This window comes from Cydia fagiglandana, chromosome 21, assembly GCF_963556715.1.
Source record: "Cydia fagiglandana chromosome 21, ilCydFagi1.1, whole genome shotgun sequence".
Taxonomy (NCBI): Eukaryota; Metazoa; Arthropoda; class Insecta; order Lepidoptera; family Tortricidae; genus Cydia; species Cydia fagiglandana.
This window is the reverse complement of record NC_085952.1, coordinates 8,343,747-8,356,573: the sequence shown is the minus strand read 5'-3', so window position 1 is coordinate 8,356,573 and position 12,827 is coordinate 8,343,747.

Sequence of the window (12,827 nt, the reverse complement as noted above, 5' to 3'; positions counted from 1 at the left end):
AACGTTGTAACCATGGCGTTGCGACACATCACTCCGATTGTGGTACTAATCATCCAGCTCTATGGGACCAGCTTGGCTTCTAATCTCCCCCAACTACCAGGGAACAGACTATCAGAAGGCGCTGACAGAGATTTACCAAACGCTACTCCAATTCACTGTGGCTCATCCAACAATGTGAAGGCCACCGTAAAATCCACGAAGACGCCAAGCCAAGTGATGAACAACTTCGGAAAGCAAGCGTTCACCGCCGGTCCAGTCGGACATCCACAATCGCCTAGACCAGGGACCGAAGCAAGGTTCATGTTCGCTGAAGTGAAAGGAGGGAAATCTATCTACGCGCTTGAAGTTGATGGATCGGGCGAGCACGCCTATTGGCTGCCTCAAGGAGGCTTCATTGACATTCCTCATACACCTGACGCTAACCAGCCACATTACGTGTTCACTCCAGACTTCAGCGGCTGCTCATGGACAGTGACTCCTTTAAACAATGGGATATTGCGTCTTAGACATGTTGAAGGCGGTCGAGAGGCTGCCCAGTTCAACAATTTGCCTGCAGCAGAAAAAGGTGGGGCTACAACTTACGCTATGGAGTATAAAGACTACGGGTACATCGTGGAGACTCGCCACCTAGTTGGGAATGTACCAGCATTTGCGTACATGCACTTTGCTGGTGGACATTGGACCCTGCACGTTCAGCGCAAATCGTGTTCTCCACAGCCTGGTGGATTCACGTTTAAGGATCACCTTTTAACGGGAATGATGTTGGTCGAATCGAAATCGACTTACCCTACCATATCGGGTACTAAGTCTTATACGATACCGTAAACCGGGGTTACTTTGATTTGCGGGTCGACTTTGATAGCAACTTCTCTCCGCTACTAAAGTCCTTGTTTTAACGAGTTGAACAAAAACTTCGCAGTAATTTTTTCTTTATTGGCAACTCTGATAGTTGTTTCACCGCGCAGTAAGCGGATGCGAGTGTTATATTATTATTTCGCCTAGAAAAAAAATATTAATGGCGGGTACGCTTTTCTTCCTGATTTTATTGGTTGAAAAACTTTGACTGTATTTGTGTCAATAATTAATACATGTAATTTTATAGTGTCTTACGTTAATCAGTGTTGATTCGCGAGTTTATAAAAAAAATCCTGAATTCGACAACCTCCACATGCGCACGTAGCGTAGGGAATCCATGGGTCGGGGTGTCTTTGATCACTTATACGTGGTGAAATTGATCAAAAGATAATGATAACACCATGAATTATTTTGGCAGCTTACGATTTTTTATGTATTTTTTTCAATAGTAATGTAATAAATAGGCATCGTTTGAGCCAGTGGAAGAGTTAGAGGTCGTAGAATTATAAATTTGTATCTAGTAGTTGATCTCTGGAACTGCTTATCTGATTATAAATATTCTTTTACCTGTTTCTTCCATACCGTTGTCGTATGGAATTAAGTTTCTGGGTGGAATTTGGCTACATTTTATCCTGCGGCTTTGCTTTAGCTGTTTTATTACACGTGCGTAAGGCCAGCAGCCCACCAGGGCATTAATTCTACAATAAATAAATATGCATTGTTTTTTATTTAGGTATCCATGTATGTACAACATTATAAGAAATATTAAATTACATAAATTACTTAAAGACATAAATAGGAATATAAAACTAAAACTAACTACAATTAAAATAATTATTATTGTTTTTTATAGAAATAATGCCATAGATTACAAAAAAAATATATCGGGTAACGAGACTACAAAAAATACCAAGAAGAACAACTTAATGATGCATTTGCATATATTGGCACAAAATTTATTCGTGCCGCATCGAAAGCACACAATATTATTTATAGAACTTTATACAATAAGTATAAAGGTAACATATCAAAAACCCGGGTGCACAGACCAAATTTACTGAAACGGAAAAGCTTGCAATTCAAAAATCTGTAGCTAAGTGCGATGATAAGTTAAATTCCTACGTTATTTATAGTAAATAAACGCTTAATTTTTCCAATTTGTATCATTTTGTATGATATCAAAGTAACCCCACACCTTAAAAATATAAATAACTTAAAAAGTACTTAACCGATTTTTTATTTTTTACGGGCTTTTTAGCGGGTCTACTTTAGATTGTTAGCAAAAAAATAAGTGGTGTCAAAGTAACCCCATTCTCAATATAACTTTGATCGCGTTGTTTTTATTTTTTTCTGAAAAAATTATAAGTCCTAATTTTTTTTTATTTGGCGGGCAGAAAGAAGAGAAAAAACCGATTATTATATTTTTATTTCATATTTTTACGTATATTAGGATGGTCAAAAAATGGTGTCAAACTCTAAAATTGATCAAAGTATCCCCGGTTTACGGTACCTTAAAAGTTATTAGTGTGTTGTTTTTCTTCTTTTTGCTTCTTCATTGTATTTTTTGCTTACTGCTTTTCTGTTACCTGTGATTGTTTTTAAATGTGTATGTATTTGTTATATGGAAATTAAAATATATTTTTTATTTAGTGTTTGCATCATATCTATCTTGTGTTTTTGAGAATGGTTTTAGATGTTGCTTTTTATCTAAGTTTTTGTGTAAATATTGCTTCTACTAGGTCACATACTTAGGGCATAAGGACCGTTATCTGATGCAAAAGTCATTATACATATAAAGCACTTATCTCTGGAAAACCACAATTATTCATCAGTACACCATATAAAACAAAGTCCCCCGCCACATCTGTCTATTTGTGAGTTTGTTTGTATGTTCGCTATAAACACAAAAACTACTGGACAGATTTTCATGCGGTTTTCCCATATCAATAGAGTGATTTGTGAACCCGTACCAGGCCGGGACGGGTCGCTAATAGTATTTGAATATGGAATACTTATGGCAAAAATAGTCGTCAGAGTTGAAGAAAGGGTTCATTGTACCGCATCGTTACATTGACAGCAACTAAAGTGAAACGTAACGCGATAACACGAAAAAACCCTTAGGATCCTGTTTATTATAGAAACAGGCTTTCCCGATGTAAATGTCAACTGTCACGCGTTTCGGGTAACATAGCGAGTTGACAGGGACAAAACGGAAGATTCCGATATTGGGTGCAACGTAGAAAACCGCTCATAGACTCTGCATACCCACTATACCTAATTACCTATACGACTCACGATCACTACACAAAGGCTCACTCGCTAGTTAATGTGAGAAAGTGGCGTTCGGTGGGTGCGGTATGTGGCAATTTTTTTTTTTTTAAACATGGATTAGTGGTAGCCAACAAGTCATTTTTAGCAGCTGATTAGACTGATCCTCTACAAATATCAGTCATGTCATGTTGGCTTCGCATGTAGGTACCTACTTATTCCTCTAACAATTTTAAATTGCACACCAGTGTTTAGTTAAAAAAAAAACCGGGCAAGTGCGAGTCGGACTCGCGCACGAAGGGTTCCGTACCATAATGCAAAAAAAAAAACAAAAAAAGCAAAAAGAAAACGGTCACCCATCCAAGTACTGACCCCTCCCGACGTTGCTTAACTTTGGTCAAAAATCACGTTTGTTGTATGGGAGCCCCATTTAAATCTTTATTTTATTCTGTTTTTAGTATTTGTTGTTATAGCGGCAACAGAAATACATCATATGTGAAAATTTCAACTGTCTAGCTATCACGGTTCGTGAGATACAGCGTGGTGACAGACGGACGGACGGACGGACGGACGGACGGACGGACGGACGGACGGACGGACGGACGGACGGACGGACGGACGGACCGGACGGACGGACAGCGAAGTCTTAGTAATATGGTCCCGTTTTACCCTTTGGGTACGGAACCCTAAAAATGTACATGTGCTCTTTATATCTAATAATTTTCAACCAATTTCATAATATCATCAATCCATCTTGCTCACTGTCTTTCAGGCAACACCCAGCATTCTTGTAGTTTGCATTATGCTTTATATAAGAGGTAAGTGATCAGTGGGTATATAACCCTTCCGTGCGAGAAAGGCGTAGCTTAGAGGTTTTCTTTTGTGTCTATTTTATATGGATCTAGAATTTAGGAGTAGAATTTGATCTGAGGTAATGGGATGAGTGAATTCAGGTCTTATTGCGTGACATAAAAGTCTAGGTTATACGACTGTGTGTGTAGAATATTATGCGTAATACGTAACAGAGAGTACATGAATAACCTAACCTTCCTTAAGGGTTTCTTCTTTTCAGTTGTGTTTCTTACATCAGCAATAAAACGTCAGAAAGAAGAGGATATTTTATACAATGGTTCCTTTTAGCAGTCGTGGCTCACTCCGCGATTTCATCGTGTCGCTACAAGTACTTGCGGCCCACACCAATTTTGGTGTCTAGACACACTAGTACCCACTATGGAACGGACGGTTTGGGCGGATGTTACCAAATTCAGAATAGGTTTAATCCTGACTTTTCCAGTTTCTTATTTAGTCAGGTTCTGAAATCGTCCAACTCACATGAAGTCGTATTCGCCTGCTTGCGCTTGCGCCACCTTGCGGTCATATAGGTCGTACGAGTAATAGACGCGTTTTGTTTAGAGTGAACCTTCTGTACCTCAACTCAAGCAACTGATAATGCCGTACAAATGTCTATTAATTGTGAATTAGATTAAGTAAGTAACATTAACATTGAATTCAGTATTCCCTAAACAATTTAAACTGTAAAGTACTTAGTAATACGATTAAACTTATAGTCTCTGAGGAGAGATATAGCTTCAATGAATGTAGATTTCACTAAAACAAAGTTAAATTGCTACTAAGTAGAAGTAATAAATTCTAAAATTGGTTTCGTAATGAATTTATTAGATGTAATTAAATTACTTCTTAATTGAGCACTGTTCATGCAAAGAAAAAAATGTTAAAAGTAGGTTATGTAATATAGGTATAATTTTTGCAAATATACCGGGTGTGGCCTGTGATATGAGCAAAAAATTAAACTGTAGGCTGTACTCCTCATACTGACCAACATTTGTTCAGCGACTTTTAAAAATAACTTGTGGTTTGATTTTCAATACACTTTAGAGTTTATTCTAAGACGCAATGTATTGCGAATTTTGTTATGATTAAGGCGTGACAAGCAACGTCAATCACATTGATATGGCGTGGCGATGGCGTCCATTAAAAATAATATTTATTTTGTATGAAAAATAGGGAGTCTAAATACTTCATAATTTTTAAAAGTTCTTGAAAAAAATTGTCACCGTTTGAGGAGTACAATCTATGTTTTAATTATTTGCTCGTGACGTGTTTAGGCCACACCCGGTATTGTATGTACCTTACTACTTTTTATCGTACCTAATTTAGTTATAAAGTCGCGGCAATTAAATACACAACTAACTTATTTTCTTGAAATGGGTAATTTAAGATTCATTAAATAGGTTATTTAAATTTTATTAATAAAAGTCATGTCAATTAAAGTCATGTATATGTACAGTAGGTACCTAGTGTGTATTAACAATGGGCCAACCAATCACGTTCAAAATGATTTTCGTGAAAAGTATTTATTAAGTTTTTTCGTTGTATTTTTGACGACAAGAATTATTTTCTTTATAAGTACCTAGATAATATAATATAATAATTACTTGATTTTTTTCCTGAGATTTCAAGAAACTGAAAACCTGCTCTCATATACCAAAAGACCCTTTGATCTGATGGAAGGACTTGTCGTGTATTCTCATTGCTCAAATGAGCGCGGGCAATATGAATTGTTTGATGAACCAACGTAAAAAGAATTCATATAAAAATCACAATTTAAGAAAATATGTAACTTTGGTAATGCTGGTTTAAGGTAACATTCCATTTGTGACCGCAGCTGCACTACTGCTCCGACACGTCGATGTTATTGTCAATTTCCATAGTAAAATGAATGCCAAGATAATGATGGTAACATTCCATTTTTAACCGCAGCTGCACTACCGGTACTGAACGCGTCGCTGTCATTGTCAATTTCCATAGTAAAATGAACAGTAGTGCAGCTGTCGTTGGAAATGGACTGTCACCTTGAACGACAGTAACGTCGCAACAGTGCAGCTGTCGTTGGAAATGAACTGTCACCTTTTTAAGGATGACTCACGTTAGACCGCGCCGGGCCGGGCCGGAGCGTCCGGCGTTTCGTTTTCTATGGAAAGCACCACGTGATCACCGATGATACCACCTATCACCGTGATAGAAAATGACATGTCGGCCTCGGCCCGGGCACGGTTCGGTCTAGCGTGGTGACTCCATTTACTCCCTGCAGTGATGCTGGGGTAGCCTGAATCCTCGCGGTAGATATGAGCGCCGATAGGCATTTAGCCGGCGGCGGCGCGCCGGTCAAAATCGGTCGGCGGCGGCGGCGAATCGGCGGCGTGGCCTTGAAACACCTTTGATTAATGAAAAAAGAATTCAAAGCAAAATTTTACCGAAAATACATGTTTTTGCTGTAAGAAAGTTATAAAATAAGTGCATTTTTCCATTTCAAGCTAAATTTAGGTACGAACATTTTGTTATATAGTATAAACGAAATTGCGCAGCATCAGAGGCGGTCTTAATCTTGGCGAGGCCCTGGCCGGAAGGTCTTTGCGTGGGCCTTATCTTTTGTGCTAAGTAAAAAGTAGCCGATTGACTGTATCAGGGAAACACCTGGTCGACAGTCCAAAGAGCCGAATTGAGATATCGACCCAACAAACCGATTTATGTCAAAAAGTGAGGCCCAAGGCCGAGCTCCACCTAACACCGAAAACCTAATTCTGACGCCTCCCTATGCGAGGCCAGATGCTGAGCTGCAGGTAAGCTTACAGGTTAGAATCGAACGCCAAGTTTGAGCTTAGCCGACAGCCGAATGCGCGCCGTCGGCGCGCTTCTATGCGAGGCCGAAGGCCAAATTGCAAGAGAGCAGAGCTTGGAATTGAACTATTGGTCCAGTGTAAGCAAGTCCGAAGGCCGATTTAGACCGAGGCCATAGTGTTAAAGACCTGGAGCTTTCCTGCAGGTGCATTTGTGCGAGGCCAAAGGCCGTGCTGCAGTGGAGCTAAGATCGAAGAAGAACCAATGACCGAGCATTTTAAAAGCGAGGCCGAAATTTAGGCTCCAAACAGGGCCGAAAACTTGGAGGATCAGATAGCGGCTTACTTCTATGCGAGCGATGCGAGGCCAAATATTGGGCTGCGAGAGAGCAAAGCTTGAAATTTTAACATTGGCCAAGCTTAAATGAGACCTGATTCCGTTTCCGATGCATTCCGTGCGAAGCCAACGGCCACCTTTGGGCGGTAAAGCATTTAATATTTGAAATTAACCCGCTTTTACACCTTTTAAAGACATTCAACCATGCTTGCAATAGTTAAATTAGCGGTGAATGACAGATGAGCTAGCCAGCTGGCAAAATTAGTCATTTCGTTGCCCTAACACTAGTACCGCGGTTACCAAACAGAAAAGTTTGAATTTACCATTGATATTTTTGAATTATATGTACCTAAAATACCTTTTGAATGTCTATAAGCTATTCAGACTGGCCCCGTTAAAGATCTAAACTAGATAAAATATATATTATCTGATTCTGAAAGTAGTAGTATCTAACAAGGTCACGCCGATGCCACGCCGATAGCGCAGCGTCGGCGGCGGCGGCGCGAAAATTTTGTCGGCGGCGGCGGCGCGCCGGCGCGGCGCTCATATCTACCTCGCGGTACCTTAATGATTCGGATTTTTTATTTTATTTTATTTAGTTATTTATTATACTAGAAGTTACAACTTTTTTGTTACATACAATGCTCCAGAAAACTACATTTAGTTTGACTGTGGACTCTTAGTATACTATACTATACTATACTATACTATATACTACTATACTTAATTAAATTTAAAAATTAGAATAGGTTTACATTCGTAGTTGTGATAGGTGGGGTATATCATGAATACTCTATAAGATTTACTTACCTTAACCGCGCTCTGTGACTTTGGAATATCACCCCCTTATCTAGTGTCCTCGATTGAGATTTCGACTGAAGTACTTACATTAAGGATCTTTACAAAGTCGTTTAATGAATGCAATCAAGAAGTTTAACTGCACTGGAGTAATGAGAGTTTTCGGTGCTCGCTCGAGTTTTAGGATAGTTGACTTGAATCGTTGTTTTTTGTGTAGCTTAGGTTGGAGTAGGCAATGCATTCAATTCTGAATTGTTTCAATGCTGATTTCCGATTGATACATTATCAAAATTATAAGATTTATAAGTCAAAGTACATTACTATGGTTGAGTCACGTTAATTAGACCGGGCCGGAGCTTCCATCGATGTTCCGTTTTCTATGGAAAGCATCACGTGATCGCCTGTCATGTCATAGAAAATAAGTAAGCGCTGGACGCTCCGGCCCGGATATGGCCCGGTCTATCGTGAGTCATCCTTAAAAGTTGAGATATAGGAATTGCAAAAAAAATGTTTAGGAGGGCGAGAGTGAGGGAAGCAAGGTCGTTAGTACATAAAAAACACCAAGAAATTATTTTATGTAATACGAAACTTCATTTAATACGCCTGGACGCCTCTCAAATGTGTTTCGGCATTTCATTATAATTAAACTCATCCAATGTAATAATGTTTTTTATTTTATTTTTTAATCTATAATTATGTAACAGTCCCGTTACTACGGCCAGCCTAAAGGATGACTAACGTTAGACCGGGCCGTGTCCGGGCCGGAGCTTCCGGCGCTTACTTTTCTATGACATGACAGGCGATCACGTGATGCTTTCCATAGAAAACGATACGCCGGAAGCTCCGGCCTGGAGAGTGGACACGGCCCGGTCTAACGTGAGTCATCCTTAATCCTAAGACCTTGAAATCTGAAACATATTTTCTATAAATATAGGTAGTAGAGTGCCATTAAATGCCTAAGTATTGTTTTTGCCCACCTCAACGTGGGCAAGGACCATAACCTATAAGACGAGAGCATGACGATAGTTGTCATTCAAACCCTCGGAGTAATTAACAATGGAGCCGCCATTAACAGGCGTTCCCCTCTGTCGAAAATAGGCGGCCAATGGTCAACCACATGTCAACCATATGTATGGACTGACGTTTATCTGACATGACGTACCTATAGTCCGTTTTTTTTAGCATTAGAAAGAACTTCGCAGAAGTTCGCTTGTGGTTCTAAATCTGGCACTTTTAGCGGTAACAATTTGAAGTAAATTATATGTATTGACCTGCTACATTAGATAATTCAATAATTATTAACAATTAACGAGCCTGATAGAAACTGCACGCTTGCTTCTGCGGAGTTCTTTCTAATGCTAAAAAAAACGAACTATATACATTTGATATGCCCCTCCCCCGCAAGAAACGGCAGACTATTTTGTACCGAAAATTTTAGACATGGCGTCTCCGTTGGTTATATCCTCTAAGTTCAAACCCGTCAGATGACATTAATACAGAAACACACTTATTGCAACATTTGACACTACTAGAGACATCTGCTTTACTTTTGGGAACTAAATATAAAGTCACGCTACTCAATATGGCGATCGTTCGTCCTATAGGTTATGGTCCTTAACGTGGGTAAAAAATAAGTTCAAAAACTAAAACCCGACTACTGCAAATCGCGCTCTAAAAAGTATGAAACAAGATAGAATTCTTATCTAAAAATTATCGAACAGGGAATATTATAAAAGTTACCATTTTTTCAATAAAAAAATACAACGTAATATAATTTACTATTTTTTTATATATTTACAGAGATTCAGAGGATCGCCGTGGTCGTATGCCACGATTATAAACTTTAAGGTAAAGTGGCATACGACCACGGCTATCCTCTGAATCTCTGTAAATACATATATAAAAAAAATAGTAAATTATATTACGTTGTTTTTTTTTATTGAAAAAATGGTAACTTTTATAATATTCCCTGTTCGATAATTTTTAGATAAGAATTCTATCTTGTTTCATACTTTTTAGAGCGCGATTTGCAGTAGTCGGGTTTTAGTTTTTGAACTTATTTTTTATTTCTTAATTTTGGGGTCATGATTTCGTTACTAACTATTTGAAGTCACTTTGGAACGCGTACAGCAAGCCTCGTACGTCGGGCTGCGCCCGACTCTTTTAGAATGAGGGCGCCGAAGGCGCCCGGCTTTAGAACGCGTACGTCGGGCTACGCCCGACTCTTTTAGTGTGAGGGCGCCGAAGGCGCCCGGCTTTGGAACGCGTACAGCGCGCCTCGTACGTCGGGCTGCGCCCGACTCATTTTAGTATGAGGGCGCCGAAGGCGCCCGGCTTTGGAACGCGTACATCGAGCCTCGTACGTCGGGCTGCGGCGCCCGACTCTTTTAGTATTAGGGCGCCTCCGGCGCCCGGCTTTGGAACCCGTTCGTCGGGCGTACCCGACTCTTTTAGTATGAGGGCGCCGAAGGCGCCCGGCTTTGGAACGCGTACAGCGAGCCTCGTACGTCGGGCTGCGCCCGACTCTTTTAGTATGAGGGCGCCGAAGGCGCCCGGCTTTGGAACGCGTACAGCGAGCCTCGTACGTCGGGCTGCGCCCGACTCATTTTAGTATGAGGGCGCCGAAGGCGCCCGGCTTTGGAACGCGTACATCGAGCCTCGTACGTCGGGCTGCGCCCGACTCTTTTAGTATGAGGGCTCCTTCGGCGCCCGGCTTTGGAACCCGTTCGTCGGGCGTAGCCCGACTCTTAGTATGAGGGCGCCTTCGGCACCCGGCTTTGGAACGCGTACAGCGAGCCTCGTACGTCGGGCTGCGCCCGACTCATTTTAGTATGAGGGCGCCGAAGGCGCCCGGCTTTGGAACGCGTACATCGAGCCTCGTACGTCGGGCTGCGCCCGACTCTTTTAGTATGAGGGCGCCTTCGGCGCCCGGCTTTGGAACCCGTTCGTCGGGCGTAGCCCGACTCTTAGTATGAGGGCGCCTTCGGCGCCCGGCTTTGGAACGCGTACGTCGGGCTGTGCCCGACTCTTTTAGTATGAGGGCGCCGAAGGCGCCCGGCTTTGGAACACGTACAGCGAGCCTCGTACGTCGGGCTGCGCCCGACTCTTTTAGTATGAGGGCGCCGAAGGCGCCCGGCTTTGGAACGCGTACAGCGAGCCTCGTACGTCTCTTGTAGGGAATGTACCCTATCCTGTGTGTGATAGCGGACAGACTTGACTGCCCGTATATGAGACACTGCTGCGAAATGCATGTTTCCAGCAGTGTATATATATTGTAATAGTTAATTAGGTACTAACATTAGGAACGTAAGTCTACTAACAAATCTGTATGAGTCCATAGTTGCTCGAAATAAATATTTTTCATTTCATTTTTCATTTCATTTCAATGTAGGGCTGTTTCCTACATTTTGGCTGATCTGGACTTCTATACCTATTCACTTTATAAAATATTGCAGATCATTAAAAACACCATGTATATAGTGGCCAAACAAATTTCTTTTGCAAAAACCTTCTTGTATCGCCTTTATCGGGTAATACGCGGATAGAATTCAGAGCGCTTATAGATTCGTAGTTCGAATTACCTACCCGATAAATTAATGTTTTATCGGGTTCATGTAAGCAAAGCCGGGTGTAAAAGCTAACAATATGTATATATTTGAAATGTGCTAATTGAGCTCTTTCAAATGATATACAACACGCCATCATTACTTATTTTTATTTTTTTGGTTCGTGCCTTTATGACCTCTAGAGGGCGCCGTGTTCCTTTTTTTGTGACGTCATATGGCCTATAACCAGCGGACGCTTAAGACGATTCGAATGACATATCGTTTGTCAAATTATAATGCGTACTTTAGGAGTTCTGAGGGAACAAATGAACATACATACATACATACCCACATACATACCGGTCAAAATCATAACCCTCCTTTTGCGTTGCCGTAGTCGGGTAAAAATGTTTAAAATTAAAAGTAAAAGTAGGTGTCACTGTAAAAGTGTTCTGTTATCGCGATGCACTAAGTGCAGCGAAGTACGAAGCTTTGTTCAAGCACTCGCCCCCGGGACTCTTGGAGGAATAAGTGACGTCACTTGGCTCGGATGGTAAAGCTAACGTTAGTAACGTCATGCTAGGTGGAATGTGGAACTAAGTGGGCGTTTTCAGAAATAAATATTGAAAACCTGATTCTTTCACATCTGGACGTTCTTGGGCTCATTCTACTACAGCATTCTCCATCCCACCATTAAAAAAACCGGGCAAGTGCGAGTCGGACTCGCGCACGAAGGGTTCCGTACCATAATGCAAAAAAAAAGCAAAAAAAAGAACGGTCACCCATCCAAGTACTGACCACTCCCGACGTTGCTTAACTTTGGTCAAAAATCGCGTTTGTTGTATGGGAGCCCCATTTAAATCTTTATTTTATTCTGTTTTTAGTATTTGTTGTTATAGCGGCAACAGAAATACATCATCTGTGAAAATTTCAACTGTCTAGCTATCACGGTTCGTGAGATACAGCCTGGTGACAGACGGACGGACGGACAGCGAAGTCTTAGTAATAGGGTCCCGTTTTACCCTTTGGGTACGGAACCCTAAAAAGATGTACCAAAATGCCCCTTCCATTACGTCACGTTTTAGTATGAAAAAAATTTTCACTTGTATGTGCGTGACGTAGTGGAATGTACAATTTTCATACAAATTCTTGGGACATTTTATTTTATCATCAGAATTGCATATGCTAGTGATTCTGAGTTGAAAGAACCCAAAAATACCGGGATCTGTGAGAATCGGGTTTTCGATATTTATTTCTGAAAACGCCCAAGTATCTAACACAAAATGCCTTTTCCTGACTTGTTAGTGCAGCCAAGACACGTCTGTGATTTATTTATTTATTAGTCAAATAAGTAACACATCATTACTTAACAGTAAAATCAAGACA